The 16,984-nt window shown below is 40.2% G+C and overlaps 1 long non-coding RNA gene across 1 annotated transcript; it reads left to right on the top strand.

Annotated features, from left to right (window-relative positions):
* The first annotated feature begins 15,287 nt into the window (after positions 1–15,287).
* LOC121788693 lies at positions 15,288–16,285 on the top strand. Its single transcript, XR_006047888.1, has 3 exons — positions 15,288–15,425; positions 15,520–15,647; positions 15,730–16,285. It is a non-coding gene; the product is annotated as an uncharacterized LOC121788693 (long non-coding RNA).
* The last annotated feature ends 699 nt before the right edge of the window (positions 16,286–16,984 follow it).

Here is a 16,984-nt window from a genome sequence, read left to right as displayed (position 1 = left end):
ACTGCTAATACGTTAATTATCTACCAAATAATATAAATATATTTTAATAAATATCAGTACTTTATTTTATAAATCACGTGGCCCATGTTTTGTATCCAATCTGTACGAAGCCCACTCAAAAGCCTATGTTTCGACCAGCAATGTAACTACCCATTACCCCATTTGTCTAAGTTAGAAACCAGGTCTACTAAGTTAGTTTTAGAAAAATACATTTTTACTCATCCTTTTTTCTATTCCTAGTCATTAAGTTAAATTAATCTAGACACTTTTGACAATCCTAATTTTTATCCTTATTTATGATTTGCTGTATCAAAAATTTAAATGGGATAACTCACCGTTATCTTTAGCTACAAAATAGTTAATCATGATAAATTAACTAATTGACCCTAGAATAATTATATTATGTATCAACCGATATCTAAGAATTATTTTATACATTTAAAAGTTTTTCAGCTTGGAGGTAAATGGATACTATTGGGCAGGCTGCATCATGAAATTGATGAGCCAGCATGACATACTTGACATTTGTCCATCATGTCATTTAAATGAGCTTCATCTGTACCTTTCTTCCTCCCTCTGTCTATAAAAAATAGTTTCATTGTACTCTCTGTCCCACTAAAGATAACTCACTTTCCTTTTAGTTTGTCCCATCTAAGATGACTCATTTCTATAAATGAAAACACATTTATATCTACTTTATTCTATCTCTCCTACTTTATACTCTCCACTCAACACACAAAATAAAACTGCATAAAACTCTGTGCCACCCATGGAAGGGGTCATCTTTCTTGGGACGGAACGGAGGGAGTATCATTTTGGAATATTCATGAAAAATAGTCACATTTCAAAAATGGAAACTTTTTCTCCCACTATATCCACTTTTTCTCATTCTCTCTCCTACTTTTTCTCCTCTCTCTCATATTTATCTACTTGTTTACTAATTTATCATTAAAACTCGTGCCGCCATAAATAGAACTATTTTTTGTGGATGGAGAAACAATTTTAATAACACTTAGAACTAGTTTAGCAATCATTATTTTAGATGGTTATGTTGGAATCATGTGCCCGGTCAAAGGGTTTTGACCAAGAATAAATTCAACTAGATATTTAATTTTGTGAAATTAAATGATATAGCATCGAACTACTATCGGAGTAGATGACTGAGAGAGCAGGTTTATGAAGGGTCGTGTGTTCTACTAGGTAGGATGCGACCTAGACTTAGCAGTGTCGTTGGCACGAAAACCTAAAAGCCTGTTATCAAAACATCAACCCACTTCCACTAACTAGTATAATGGAGAGATGGATGTGTGCGTAATACGATTGAGATGACATCTTGGAAGGTTGGTTTGCTACCACGCTTTGGGTTGAGTTTTATCTAGACACGAAACTAAAATGGAACCTATACTATCCTGATTAGTAAGATGCTATCATCACAGAACTTGGTTGTGTACGTGAATATAGGAATTGGACTGCTGGGGAGCAGGTGAAAAGTAAGAATTTACTATAAATAGCCAGACAAAGTAACAGAGGATATCAAGCGGTATTGGGCGACTAACTGTCAGATCTGCAGAAAAGCTGGAAAAAGTGAAAGGACAAAGCAAAAGGTGGCTAAAGGCACTAAGTGGTCCCCAAATCAGATAAAGATGTTGTCTTCATCACCAAGAAATGCGAAAATGCAGAAAATCATGGACTCCATTAATAACTTAGGTAAATCTTGCAACATACTCAAATTTGAAATTAAACTTGGAAATCGAGACACTTACATGAAAAACTATTAATTACGTAAACTGACTAACATGCAATATGACAGAAAATCAACAACGATTAGAGCGAGACATTTTCTTCAAATTACAGCCGAACAAAATACTTGTAATTTTGCACAAAAACCAGATCTAGTCTAAGAAGGAAAATCCATGCATGTAACTACCTCAATCAACGCTAAGCTAACGGATCTAACTAATCTAGGCAGAAGGAAAGCATTCATAACCGAAATGTGAGAAAGCAACAAGGTTCAACTTCATAATCACCAGGTCCAAGCACAAAATGTTTAAAACCAAGTAAACAACTTCGATCAACAATGAAACTTCAAGTAAAATGAGTTTGCTACGGGAAATTAAAAACAACAGAAAGCGATAAATATTGTTGGCCCCTCGGGCGATGAAACAGTTGATTTTCTTCAAACTACGATGGCTAATTGGAACGGCAACGAACTCCCCTCCGGCAGAGTACCGAAGTCTTCAAGTAATTGTGACCTGAGGGCGAGGAACGAGAAGTGGTGGAGCTAGTCTCCACGTATGGAACCGGAATCTCCAAGAGTCTCTATCTTTCTTCGTGTGACCTCCTATTTATAGGGTGGCTTGCCCTAATTTCTAGGGTTGTCTCTTCATGTGAAATGACATTTGCCCTTTGAATAGTTGGTCATTTCCTAGCAATCCTTCCTTCTCCATCTTGAGCCCTGCGGCATACATCCTGGCCAGTATTGCATCTGTCTAGAGTCCTTTTCACTCGAATCACTCCGACACCCTTCCTCCTGACTTGTACCATTAACCTGCACACTTCAGCAACTTCTTTACACATAATATGCGTTAAAACCATCATACTGACCAGTAACCAATGCCTAGAATGCGACTTATCAATGACTGTGGTGTATTCATTTTCTCAAATCCGATTCCCGGTGAGTGAGAAATAATGGATTAAAGTTGGGCAAAATTTCGATTTAATTAAATGAGCTAATAGAGAAGCCATGGATTAATAAAGAGAGTTAATTATCCTACATTGGAAGTGACAACCTTATTAAATTAATTTAATAAGAAGAATTATTACATGTAATAAGTATAGTGAACTAAGATGGGCGGTAGAGCCCTCACGCGTCCCGCCGCCGTCCGCCTCGCCGCGAGCCCGTGGACTTGGACTTGGACTTGGATCTTAGTAATTGGTCTTTGGGTGGTCTTTGGACTATTCTTTGAGCCTGCCCGAGCCCGTGGTCTTGGATCTTGGCAATTGGTCTTTGGACTATTCTTTGGGCCTGGTAATTGGGTTCGATGCTTAGTCATTCCATGCATTCCTACACCAATTCACAAGGATACACATCATAAGTTCTCTCCCTCCTCTGCATTGTCTTTCTGTACGACACGTCAATCCGAGAGCAGTACCAATGCGTATCTCGTCTTGCAGAAAGACGTCTCATCGACTCGGCTTATTACTACATTTACGGTTTACTGTTTCGAATTTGTCATTGTAATTTCGTTTCAGTTTTGATTATGTATTCCTTCTTTTGGGTTGTATTACGTCCTATTTATCTCTTATCATCCAAAATCCAACAGGTTCATCGTAAAAATGATGTAATCATGTATGGACATTTGAAAAATGTAAAGCTTATTGAATCTGTCGTGAAGTTGTAAGGATGAGGAACTGGAATGGTGAAAGTGGGGCAGGATTAAAAAATATTATTTTAAAAATATTCATGAGATATTGTTTGGCCATAGCCTTATAAAAGCCACGTAAGAAATCATGTTGTAACTTTTGAAAAATAATTACATTAATTATTACTCCTTCCGTCTGCGAATAGGAGTCATGTTTTTCCATTTTGGTCCGTCCGCGAATAGGAGTCCCGTTTTTTTATTTTGGTCCATCTGCGAATAGGAGTCCCGATTCATAATTACTACAAATGGTAAAGAGGCCTCACATTTCACTAACTCATTCTACTCATATATCATTTGAAAATAATATATACAAGTGGACCCATATTCCATTAAATTTCTTTCAGCCTTTTTTAACATTTCTTAAAATTCGTGCCAGAAAAAATTGAGACTCATATTCACATACGTGTCTTTACTAGTGAAGAATTGAGTGGTTTTGGGCTGTTACGAGGAAACAATGTGTTATTACAACTTACAAGTGAGGATGTGTGAAATGATTACTTAAATGTAAATTTAAGCCTATTAAAAATAGTTTATTTATTTATTTTTGCTCCTATTCTGCAGTATTATCACAAAATTATGAAAAATTAACCTTTAATTTCTATGTAATTTATAAAATTAATAATGTAAAAATAATATTCTTAAGATAGTAAAAGTAAACCAAAAGTATAAAAGAAAATAGGTAACGCTAACATAAACTAAACATCGCATAAATACATAATAAGGTTATTCACTTCTTGATGGGGTACGTACTAAACAAGCCCAAAAGCAGTGACAGCTCAGCTAGCCCAAGAAAGAATACAGTTCGGCATAACCAAAGAGTTCGGCCAAGAGTTCAGGTCGGCACAACCAAAGAGTTCGGCCTCAGCCTACAGCTCGGTAAAAGCCGACCAATCAAGCTCTGCCCTCAGGTCGGCATCAAGCTCTACTCTCAGATCGGTAAAAGCTGATCTGAGACCAAAGCAGTTCGGTCTCAGTATTCGACCGAACTAGAAGTTAGTGGACTCGTGAAAGGCCTCCACAACTTCCAATGCACCCACGATCTATTTAGTGGTGTCAACTCAGGCCACGATCTGGGGCCATGACCTACACTACATCCACGACCTAGAGTGATGATGTAAGCCACGATCTTAGTTCAATGTATAAATAGAACTAAGATCAGATAGACAAGGGTTGGAAGCTCTCTAGAGAAAAAAGACCATATAGCAAATAGCAAGTTTGTATTTGTAAGCTGTAGAAAACAGATCAAGCAATACAACTCTGCCCCCTTTTCTTCCCGTGGACGTAGATTTACCTCAGTAAATCGAACCACGTAAATTCTCTGTGTCGTGATCTGTATTTTCCTGCATTTACTAACATCAGAAATTCGCGGAATCATCACTGGCGCCGTCTGTGGGAAACAGAGAACCAAATTTGTGATAAAGCGAATTTTTGATCCATTTTTTCCACCCAAAAAATGCATACCAGATCGCAGAGTACCCGTATTCCTGCCCGTGAGAACCAGGAGGAAGCCAATCCATCCCATAGGTTTGGAAAACAGCCTAGGGATAAATCCACCACCAGTTCTCATGGCGAAGGAACAAGCCGCTCCAAAAATCGTCCCACTGAGTCTTCCCAGCAGCCTGATTTGAATGAGGCTGTCAAGCTGTTCTTGGCTGAGAAGCAGGATGAGTTCTTAGCCTTCCAGCAAAAGAGCCAAGAGCCGAAGACGAAAACGGTGGATTCTCCTTCCTCATCCAGACATGAAAGTCACTACCGCAGTAGTGCCGTGTCTTCCAGGAAGAAGAATCCTCAACCCCGACACATTCCTGTTCCTCCTCGGTACCGGAATCACAGGAGATCTCCATCTCCTCCATACCGAAGAGATGTCGGGTTCGCCATGTACGGAGCATTGAAGACTCCGTTCTCGGACGATATCACCCGAACTCCCCTTCCACAGAACTACCGAACTCCGTCGATAACCTATGACGGACTCGTGGATCCTCATGACTTCCTGGGACGCTATCAGTATAATATGGCGAACCAAGGTCTCAATGAGGTCCATGTGTGCAAGCTGTTCCCCGAGCTGCTCATCGGGAACGCCAGAAGGTGGTTCGACAGCCTTCCTCAAGGCAGCATTAGATCCTACCGAGATCTAATGGATGCTTTCCACAGGAGGTTCTTTCAGAAAGCGGAAGCCCGAAGCACTTCGGCTCAGCTGCTTTCTATACGTCAAGGTCGCGACGAAAAGATCAGCGACTTCCTGACGAGATTCCATAAGGAATGCCTACAAGTAGATAATCTCAATGATCTACTTGTCATTTCGGCATTCCAAAATGGAATCCTGCCCGGAGCTCTCTACAGAAAGCTCGTGGAATGCAGTCCGCAAACAGCTCAAGAGATGTGGGACATTGCGGACCAGTTCTCCCGAGCCGATGAGGCAGACCGTCGAAAACGGTCTTTAGACAGCTCATCTAGAGGAGACGAAAAGAAGCCCGATCATAGCGATCAGAGGCTTCCTCGCCGAACACCTTCCCCACCAAAGGAGGGATAGCGGTCATACGAGGTGATCGAAAAAGAGCAAGTGTGTTCGCAGATTGCGCTTAAAAGTGCCGAGCAATCAGTTCGGCACCATCAAGCATAGCAATCACAGCAGCCGGAGTCAGAAGCAGGCGAAATGACCGAAGTCACACCGGAGCCGAACTCAATGGTGTACGGCATTGAAGCCGTGATTCCGGTTTAGATCGGCATACCCAGTCCCCGAACTCAATTTCTCCTCAGAAATGAATGGTGACGGACTGAGAGCCGAACTAGATCTTGCCGAAGAAAGAAGAGAATTGGCCTGCATAAAAGCAGCCAAGTACAAGGAGCAAGTAGCCCGGTATTACAACCAAAGGGTGAAGAAGCTGCAATTTCAAGTGGGAGATCTCGTCTTGAGAAACAACGAAGTAAGCCGAGCAGAAAAGCTGGGCGAGCTCGAACCCACAGGGGAAGGTCCATATCGGGTGTCAGAAGTCCTCGGCAAAGGGTCTTACAAATTGACTCACGTGTCAGGAGCACAAGTACCCCGAACATGGTACGTTTCCAACCTCAAAAAGTTTCATTTGTAAGAGACAGTCCGGTCAGTCAGTCTTGAGTTCTGTTCGGTCAATGTGCTTTCTTTGGTTTGCTTGATCTTTGTTTGTCTCTGTGCGTTTTATCTGTGCGTTTTGTCTGTCTATGTGCGTGTCGTCTCTTACAAATGTTACTGAGGTATCTTGTTCTTCGAAGGCTGATCCCCTTCTTAGAACATATACAAGCTAAACGATTGTGAGTCAAAGCTTCTAAAGAGGATACAAGACCACAATTCAGCTTAACAAGCACTTCGTCTGAAACGAACTGCAATAAGCCAACGATTGTGAGTCCAAGCTTCTCAGGAAGATACAAGACCACAATTCGGCTTAAGAAATAAGCACTTCGTCTGAAACGAACTGCAATAAGGGAAAGTCCGATCCACGCGATAAACCTCGCCGAATTAGGACGACCAAGTTCGGTCAAAGAAGTTTACCTCATAAGACCGAGGACGACCATGTCTAGTCAAAGAGGTTTACTGCATAAGACCACTTCGGTTAACTGGGAAAGTCCGATCCACGCGATAAAACTCGCCGAATTAGGACAAGGGAAAGTTCGATCCCGGCGACAAAAATCGCCAAATTAGAACACAAACCAAGTCCGGTCAAAGATGTTTGTCATCAGACCAAAGACGAGTCCGGTCAAAGATGTTTATTTCATCAGACCAAAGACGAGTCCGGTCAAAGATGTTTGTCATCAGACCAAAGACGAGTCCGGTCAAAGATGTTTATTTCATCAGACCAAAGACGAGTCCGGTCAAAGATGTTTATTTCATCAGACCAAAGACGAGTCCGGTCAAAGATGTTTATTTCATCAGACCCAAGACGAGTCCGGTCAAAGATGTTTATTTCATCAGACCAAAGACGAGTCCGGTCAAAGATGTTTATTTCATCAGACCAAGGACCAAGTCCGGTCAAAGAAGTTTACTTCATAAGACCTAGGACAAGTACGATGAAATTTTTCGCTAAGCTGTAAATACAGTGTTAGAAGCGAAAACAAAATTTCATTTTTCAAATCTTGTTCGGCACACAACTCCGCTACCCTACGAGATGGCGTTACGCTATTACAAAGGACTATTCTACTGTCCAGGGTTGCTAAAGTTGAGCCATCTATTCACAAAATCCTCGTGAAGCTGAGTTCGGGCGTTCCAGGCAGCCGCAGAATAAGCAGGTCGACGAGATGCTCTAATCGACCTGCCACCTCTTCTCTGAGCCCGGGAAGCCCTAGCACCTCGGCGGCGAAGAGTCTCTTCACGAAGCATTTGCCGATCTTGCTCACTCATAACCACAGCTCTTCTGCGAACTTCAGTCCGTCCTCGACTTGACGTCTCCGGTTGTCCCTGAGTTCGTTGCTGACTTGGAGTAGGGTTTTGAGCAAGTGAATCAGAGGTTTGAGCTGGAGTACTAGCATCTGTTGGCGGGAAATGCCGGAGGAATCTCTCAATTGAGGGACGCCGGGCAAGAACTATGCCGTACCGAGAGGCCCAGCGCCGCAATGATGTCACGACTTGTTGGCAAGCCGAGCTCTCCAGCGCATTGTTCCTCCGGAGTACATTATATTCCTCCCACAGTTCGTCAACTCGACTCTGAACATCTGATATGGTCATTCCCCCGCGCACACGGATGTAATCCTCGTACGCAGTCCTCTCAGCAATGGTCGTATTCAGCTCGGCCTCCAGATCATTCTTATCGGACTCTAAGTCCTTATTATCGGCATCCAGCTTCACTAAACGAGCCAGAAGCTCGTCATTCTTCGTCTGATCGGCTATAGCTCTTCTCTCAGCTTCGTCCAAAGCCGAAGAGTACAGCCGTTTCCAGTGAAGTATCTCCATCTCCTTGGGTACAAAGCAGCTATATTAGTTCGGCAGCTGTACCGAGCAGATAGTAAAATACAACAGGAATAAAGGCGAGTACGAAAAGCTATACGAAGACAAGTGTAGAGAATTTTTCATTCACAAGGAAAATTTTTTTTACACTAGGGCTTCAAGGCCATTTTACAAGGAAGAAACTAGACTAAGAGAAGGGAGACGAAATCATACTCCGCCAGCTTCGTCTCCGGCTCCTCGGTCTGGTACAGCTTCTTTCTCCTGGGCTACCTCAGCCTCGGCCTCGCCTCCTGCCGGCCTCGCCTCCGCCTCCTGATCGGCCTCCTTCTCCGGATGCCCGGCCCGCTCGACTTCGGCCTCCAGCTCCAGCGGCTCGGCCTCACCCTCTCCGTTGTAAGTCGAAGCGGGTGAAACGGGTCCCACAGAGGCAAAGATAGCCTCCAGGTTCTCATCCCGATCAGCTCGACAACTCCGGACTCGGTCTGCAGAAAGCAGGACCGAGGATGAAGCGAGCTCCTCAAGGAGCGGCAGATTCTGAAGCCGAGCTGCTATCTCTCGGCTGTACAGAGGCAGCACGACGTCGGCCCCCTGCTCGCCCTTATCGGCAATTAGCCTTACCAGACTACCGACAAAGGCCGAGAACTGGCTGCTCAAAAAGAGTTTCTCCGTGTAAACACGGAGACCCTCTCCTTGGGCAACCACGGCGGCAGCATCACTCCGTTTCGTCTGCTCTCGCTGGATGACGAGCTGGTTTTTGGCAAACTGAGCTTCATCCTGGGCCGAAATCCTAGCAGCTCTGGCTTTCTCAAAGTTTGCCTCAGCCTGCTCGGCCCGGTGACAAGCAGCCGCCAATTTCCTCTGCATCTCAGCATAGTCGTTGGACGCTTTGGAGAGTTCGACTGCGACGAGCTTGGAGAGCATATCGTTCCTCTGAAAATGGATAAGGAAAAAAGTCAACAGAGGGCACCAAAAATACAGGACAGAAGCCAAGCCAAAGAATCAAGAAGACAATTCACCTCGGCGAAGTCCGTGGGCCATAAAAATGGCTCACAGATATGCTCCGAAGGAGGCGCCAAGACCACGTCTTTCTCTGGCGCTCTCGGGGGCTTCTGGGTCTTCCCCTTCCTACTTGCCGAAGTCGACTCCGGCTTCTTTGGACCCGAAGAGGTCTTTTGCCTCTTCGGATTCTTCTCGGCATCAGGCGCCGAGCTGGTAGCCTTATCTCTCTCCGGCTCCTTGGACTCCGAAGATTTTCGGGTAGCCTTGTTCAGCATGTACACTGCCAAAAAGCAAGAAAGCAAGGTTAGTTTTCTTCGTTAAAGCAGTAGAGCATAAAGATAAAGAGAAATCCCCACCCTCGGCCTCTTCGTCCGAAGACGAGATGTCGAACACGACGTCGCCCTTGACGAGCTCAGACTCCGTGTATTGTTTCCTAACTATGGGAATCTTGTTGAGCTCGCCATCGAGCTCGTCCAACGGTTCAGGCCGAGGATGACGGATAACGGACTTCGGCCCTCTCCAGGGAAAACTAGGAGCCGCAGTCCTATTATAAAAAAAGAAGCGATTTTGCCATTTCGGCCATTTGGTTTTACAAAAGGCCCTAAAAGGCTGTAAAGGGACCAAGTAAAACCAAGATCCCTTCCTTTTAAACTGGAAAAAATTAAGGATTGCCCTCAGAGACAGATCCTTATCTAGCCTACGCAGTTCGGCAGCAAAAGCCGATAAGTGCCTCCAAGAGTTCGGAGTCACCTGACCTAAAGGGAGTTGAAAAAAATCTAGCAACTCTACAAAGGCAAGGGGAAGGGGGAAACGAAGCCCGCATTCTAAGCTGGCTTCGTAGACGGTGGCGTAACCTTCCGGCGGCGAGTCCGCCCTATAAAGGTCGTCGGGAATCGCAACCTTCCCCCCAGGAAAAGAGTATTTTTCGTGAAGGGATATCACAGTATCCTTACTCAAGATACTGTGAAAATACTCTACGGTCTTCTCCCCGGATTCTTTCCGGCTAGAAGACCCCTTACCCCCTTCACCACCGCTACCAGACTCAGACGAAGAAGAAGCAGACATGGTCCTTACTCTTTGCAAAATCTGAGGAAATTTTTGAAAGCGGAAGAAAATCTTTCACGCAAAAGATAGTGCAGAAGAAGCCGATAGCAAAGGTGTTCAAACGATGAAGAAAGGACGTATTTATCAGATTCGGAGAAGATTTCAAAATCATCGCACCGTTTCATATCCCACCTTTTCAGGATTCGACGGCCGGATTTTACTGTCGCATTTAATGCCGCATTTAATGCAGTCACGCGCAAGGCACGTCCCCTGACTTCAGCCTCCCCCGTACCCTTATCCGGAATGCCGAAGTGACTCGCTTCGCCGAAGTGATTCACTTCGCTTTTCGGGGGGGGTAGTGATGGGGTACGTACTAAACAAGCCCAAAAGCAGTGACAGCTCAGCTAGCCCAAGAAAGAGTTCAGTTCGGCACAACCAAAGAGTTCGGCCAAGAGTTCAGTTCGGCACAACCAAAGAGTTCGGCCTCAGCCTACAGCTCGGTAAAAGCCGACCAATCAAGCTCTGCCCTCAGGTCGGCATCAAGCTCTACTCTCAGATCGGTAAAAGCTGATCTGAGACCAAAGCAGTTCGGTCTCAGTATTCGACCGAACTAGAAGTTAGTGGACTCGTGAAAGGCCTCCACAACTTCCAATGCACCCACGATCTATTTAGTGGCGTCAACTCAGGCCACGATCTTAGGCCATGACCTACACGACATCCACGACCTAGAGTGATGATGTAAGCCACGATCTTAGTTCAATGTATAAATAGAACTAAGATCAGATAGACAAGGGTTGGAAGCTCTCTAGAGAAAAAAGACCATATAGCAAATAGCAAGTTTGTATTTGTAAGCTGTAGAAAACAGATCAAGCAATACAACTCTGCCCCCTTTTCTTCCCGTGGACGTAGATTTACCTCAGTAAATCGAACCACGTAAATTCTCTGTGTCGTGATCTGTATTTTCCTGCATTTACTAACATCAGAAATTCGCGGAATCATCACTTCTCTTATCTAATATGATACACTTTCTTTTAGTTTATCTTAAATAATAGGGGTAACATATTTCTGTTTTGAAAATAATAAAGTAACTTTGCCAATCTTTACAATTAATATACCTAGCTTCTTTTTTTTCTCTAATTTAAATATTCAACTCTTTTTCTCTTTGTTAAATACACACACATCTTTCTTCTCTCCAATTGAACACATCAACCAACAACTCCTACTAGTTAATTTACATATTTTAGGTTAAACTCACAAGCTATGAAACGTAATTCATTATCCCTTAATTTTATTATAATATACCAAAAAATGGAATAATATAGAAAAACGGAAATGAAAGAAGAATATAGACCTACCCAAGGTTTACCGAACCGGCGGTTAAAACCGAAACCGTAACCGCCGGTTACGGTTCCGAACCGAAACCGTGACAATTTACCCAAACCGAAACCGTCGATTTTTGAAACGTGGTTTGGTTCAGGTTCAAAAATTTTTGAACCGAAACCGTGCCGGAACCGTGAAAAACCACTGGAAAACTATGAAATCAAGCCGGAACCGCAAAAAAATGACGGTTCGGAATCGTGAAAACCCGTAAAAAGCCACTGAAAAACCGTCGGTTCGGAACCGAAACCAAAACTGTAACCGTGAAACACCCTCGCGGTTCGGTTCCGGTTCGGCAATTTCTAAAACCGGAACCGTGGGCACCTCTAGAAGAATACAGTATAAAGAAAGATATTCGTTTAAATGGAATCCCACATTTAATACTCCCTCCGTCCCACGTTACTAGAGGCGTTTCTTTTCGGCAGGAGATTCAAGAAAGTTAGTGTTTAGTGAGTTAAATAAAGTAGATAAGAGAATAAAGTAAGAAAGAGTAAAGTAAAAGAAAGAATAAAGTAGTGAGATTAGATGTTTTGTTTTTAGCCTAAAAGAGAAATGACTCAAGTAACTTGGTACAACCCAAAAAGGAATACGACTCAAGTAACTAGGGACGAAGGGAGTATTATGAGGCCATTTGTGGATTGAAAAGTAATGCTATAGAAGGAATATTTTTGTATAGATCATTTATTATATTATTTGAAAATATTAAGAAAAATAATTAGTATTTAAACTTGAATTAATTAGTGAAATTTAATTTATTAAAAAACATAATAACTGAAGTAAGATTTTTTAATTAAATAATTTTCTGAGAGTATAATAATAATAATAATAATAATAATAATAATAATAATAATAATAATAATAATAATAATAATAATAATAATAATAATAATAATAATAATAATAATAATAATAATAAGCATGGTACTATAATTCTAAACTCATTTTATGTACTGATTTTCGTAGTAAGTTATAAAATTAAAATAAATATTATAAATACAGTTAGAATCCTGAAATTACAATATCTAGTAACGGAAAATTGTAATACTATTTTTTTTATTTTAAATATATTAATTTATTGTGAGATAAAGAATCAATCAAACACAAAAAAATCAGTAACTAAATTATTTTTCAGGACATTATCCTGCTAAAAAAAGTCTCTAGAAGTGAACTAATAATTGGAAGGAGAAAAAGAAAAAAGAAAAAGATAAGATCCACTTTATAATTGTTTGTTCACAATACGTAAATCAAATAAATTTGTGGGTCAAAATTAAAATTGTTTATATGATCATAAGATCCCTTATTTGGAACTGTGCTCGATTTTGGCCACAAGATGATCACATTGCTATAGCCAGTGGCGGACGTAGAAATATTTCGTGGTAGAGGCTATATAGTAAATTTTTTATAGTTAACATACACTCCCTTCGTCTTTTAAACTAGAGATTTCTGCAGCGACACGAGTTTTAAAGTGAAATTGGTATAGCGTGACGTGTAAAATTAAGTATAAATAACATAAAAATATTATAGAACTCTCTCCGTGCACGACTAATTGGTCGGTTTTACTCTACTCAAATTTTAAAAAATATAGTGAAAAATAGGTGGATAAGGTTAGTGAAATGTGAGTCCCATTATAATAAAATTTTAATGGAATGGGCTAGTGGAACATGAAAATCATTATCAACAGTAATAAAAAGTACTCCTTTCGTCCCACAAAAATATGCATTTCTAGTTGGACACGAGTTTTAATGTACAATTGGTAAAATAAGAGAGAGATATAAATAAAATTAATTAAAGTATTGTTATAAGAGAATGGGTCACACCTCATTAGAGAGAAAAAAGTTTTCAAAGAAAGTTTACGCCAATTAATTGTGGAGGAGTGAAAAAGAAAATTTACGCCAATTAATTGTGGACTAAAGGAGTACTACTTTATAGAAAAATCTCTACCCAATAATAATATATAATTTTGTGATCAACTCTTTTAAAATATACCAAGAAGGAAATATTACTAATAAAGCTGAATAAATAAGGGCATCGCGAAGCTATAAACATTTGAATTTAAATCGAAGTAAAATAATTAAAGTAACTATGTTTAATATACTAAAATTACTAACAAGAGTAAAACATGTGATATAGGCGTAGCCTATAGGTAGGGGACTTGACATTTGCCAATTTAATTAATATCATATTAATATAATTATTCATTGTTGTCTCATCTTCTTCCTTAAATAGCAACGACAACCATTTTTTTCTAAACTTTCTTCTGCAATTTCAAATTTCAGCCCCTCCTTCTTATTCAGTTTTTCACATTTTAAACTTCACGTGCAATAGTTTGGTAAGGGCTGAAGACATTTTTCAAAAATTTCTAAATTTTTTAAAGTACAAAATATTAAAAAAAATATTGGGGGAGGGCTTAAGGGCATCCGCAGCGCTGGCTCGTTGCCAGCTCGGTCTCGTCTTGACGAGACGAGACAGCATCGAGACAGCGATGCGACCACTCCGTCTCGTCCTGTATCCCTCTACCGAGAGCATGTTGGCGAGCTGGCTCGCCACGGTCGTTGACCACGTGGCGAGCTCCCGTGCGGCCGTGACGCCCACTCGCCTGCCCGCAAGTGGGCGTCGTTTATATCCGTTGAAAAAATGTTTTTTTAATTTTTTTTAAAAATTCTGAAAAAAATAAAAAAAAAATCCCCCAAAAAATACTAGCCGTTTATAGCCATTTTTTCCAATATTTAATTTATTTTTCTATTTTCTTAAAGCCACCAATCACTTCTATAAATATCAAATCATTCCCCGGGAGGCTCTACTGCAAGTAGTCCGCCTCGCAGTGGAGTGCATCCTTCTTTGCAAGAGCGAATGTGTGTTCGGGCAAGGACACGTGATTCTATCGCCCACGCCCAACTCCAGGAGGATCTAATGGAGCACATTTGGACAAAATTTGGCGACCGTTAGACGATCACCGCATCACTTTCCATGATTATACGGATTTCAATAAATTGTAATATTAGGATTTCAATTATGTATTTTTCGTATTTTCGGATGTTGTAATTTTCCTGGTTTTTAATGATTTTATGAATTATTAGTATTAATTTAATATTTCAATGAAATATTAATTATATTTGTTAGAAATAAAAATAAAAAATGAAATTGAACGAATAGTTAAGGGATGAGATGATTAAGAGATGGAGGGTTGCAGGTGATGTCTCTTAGTTAAGAGATGGGGTAAAAAGTGCAATGAGACCATAAATAGTTAATGGATGAGACGGTATTGAGATAGGGATGTGGATACCCTAAGCCCTTTCTCCCATGGCTGTGTGTCCGCCAATGGCTATAGCTTGATATACAAGCATGTTATCCGTGTATATATTATATTCCATTCTTGAAAAATAATTCATGAAATATCATTTTCAATCTTTTTTTTGTCTCCTTTATCTTGATTTAAATCTTGTCATTCACATCTCAAACACCCGAATCTACTAAAGGCATAGCTTGCTTCACTTGTTTAATTTGTTTTTTTTTCTTTATTCGTAACATGTGTTTCGCATGATTTGCTTTAGACGCTTTTCAAACTTTTCTTCAACTATATTTGGAAGCAATTTCAGTGTCCAAATTGAGACAACAATTCCATGGATGATCAACCAGTTGGGAATGTCCACTCCAATCCTCACTTGATAGGAGTAAGTATTGATCAAATCCCTCAAAAATTATCATTTTTAATTTGATAATAAATAAATCAAATTTTTATATGTAAGTTATGATCATTTGTTGCAGGATCCATCCAAGGTTAAAGGTCCAGATAGCGATGGATCATTCAGTATCTCCGTTCGAGCCTTGAACATCACTTGGGGCAACGATCCACGATATTGGGAACTAGCTAAATTTTGTGAGACCGAGTCTAAGTAAGACATATTTTCTTTACAAAATTTCATTATTGTTTTTTTTTTCCTCAATCAAATCTTTAGTGACTAGCGGGATTTGAAGAGGATGCGGCGCTGCAACAAGTGAACTGGCTCCATGTGATGTGAAAATTCGAACTCGTGACCTTTAACATCGTGCCAAAATTATACAAAGTATACTACATGATGAAGTTCAATGAGGATGCGTTTGGATGGAGCCACGCCCCGATCAAATTCAAGGTCAAATTGGAAGGGGGCAATGAGAGTGAAGTGAAAGTGAATCTTCATAAGTATCGAGAGAAGCCGATGATGTGGCACAAGGTTTACGTCGGAGAGTTTAATGTTGTCGGAGATGGGAGTTCGATGACGGTAGAGGTTGGGATGTTTGAAGTGGAGACCGATTGGTGGAAAGGGGGTGCGATCCTCGACGGCGTTCGGATTGAACCCGATTTATAGATAACTTATTTAAGTGATATTATTAATTAGTATACGGTTTTGTATTGTATTGTATTAATTATATACATATAAGTTCTGTTGTTTGATGTTCGGTTTATAATATAGTAGTAATTATATAATGAAATTTGTCTGTACCAAAGATGAATCTAACATGTTAATTATTGCGTTGATAGAAATTCGATCAATTTTAGGATGTGCTACCAATACCACGTTGTATTTAAATCATGTCGCTTATTAATCACACACTTATAAAAGACCAAATATTAGCATAAGAACAAAATCAGTCCTCAAATAAGTGTAATTTAATTAAATACCGACAAATATATTTTATTGAGCAACCCGTAATTGATGAACGAACACATAATTAATTCAGAATAAATTAGTATATGTAAATTGACCATTGATGTAATTTACGTGGTCTAATGATGAGAAGCGACGTGCATAAATTATCAAATCTGGTGGTGTTCAGGTAGTTAGACAAATTAATAATATGATATGATATGTAATAAGATTTAATAAGATTAAATTAGTTATATGAGTGAAGGTGAGATGGCTAATCATGAAATACAATCTAATTTTTGGCATTATAAAAGCAGACCAAGATATATTATTACGGATTAAGCTTTTGAGAAAAATACGATCAAACAAAAGATAAGATTAATTATTAATTATGACATTTAATTATAAATAATCACGACAACCAATTATCCTTTAATTACAAATATTTTTTACTTTGAGTCTCTTTAGAACTAAGTGATAAACTGAAAGCACGAGATGAGGTCAAAAGTTAAAAAAAAACGTAATGTTAATTGAATTTATAAACTTGTAAGTTGGATCATATAACTAAGCTTTGTTATCTCTTAGTGGAATTAATGATGATAATT

Source organism: Salvia splendens, unplaced genomic scaffold (assembly GCF_004379255.2).
Source record: "Salvia splendens isolate huo1 unplaced genomic scaffold, SspV2 ctg1120, whole genome shotgun sequence".
Lineage (NCBI taxonomy): Eukaryota > Viridiplantae > Streptophyta > Magnoliopsida > Lamiales > Lamiaceae > Salvia > Salvia splendens.
This window is presented reverse-complemented; position numbering and strand designations above follow the sequence as displayed.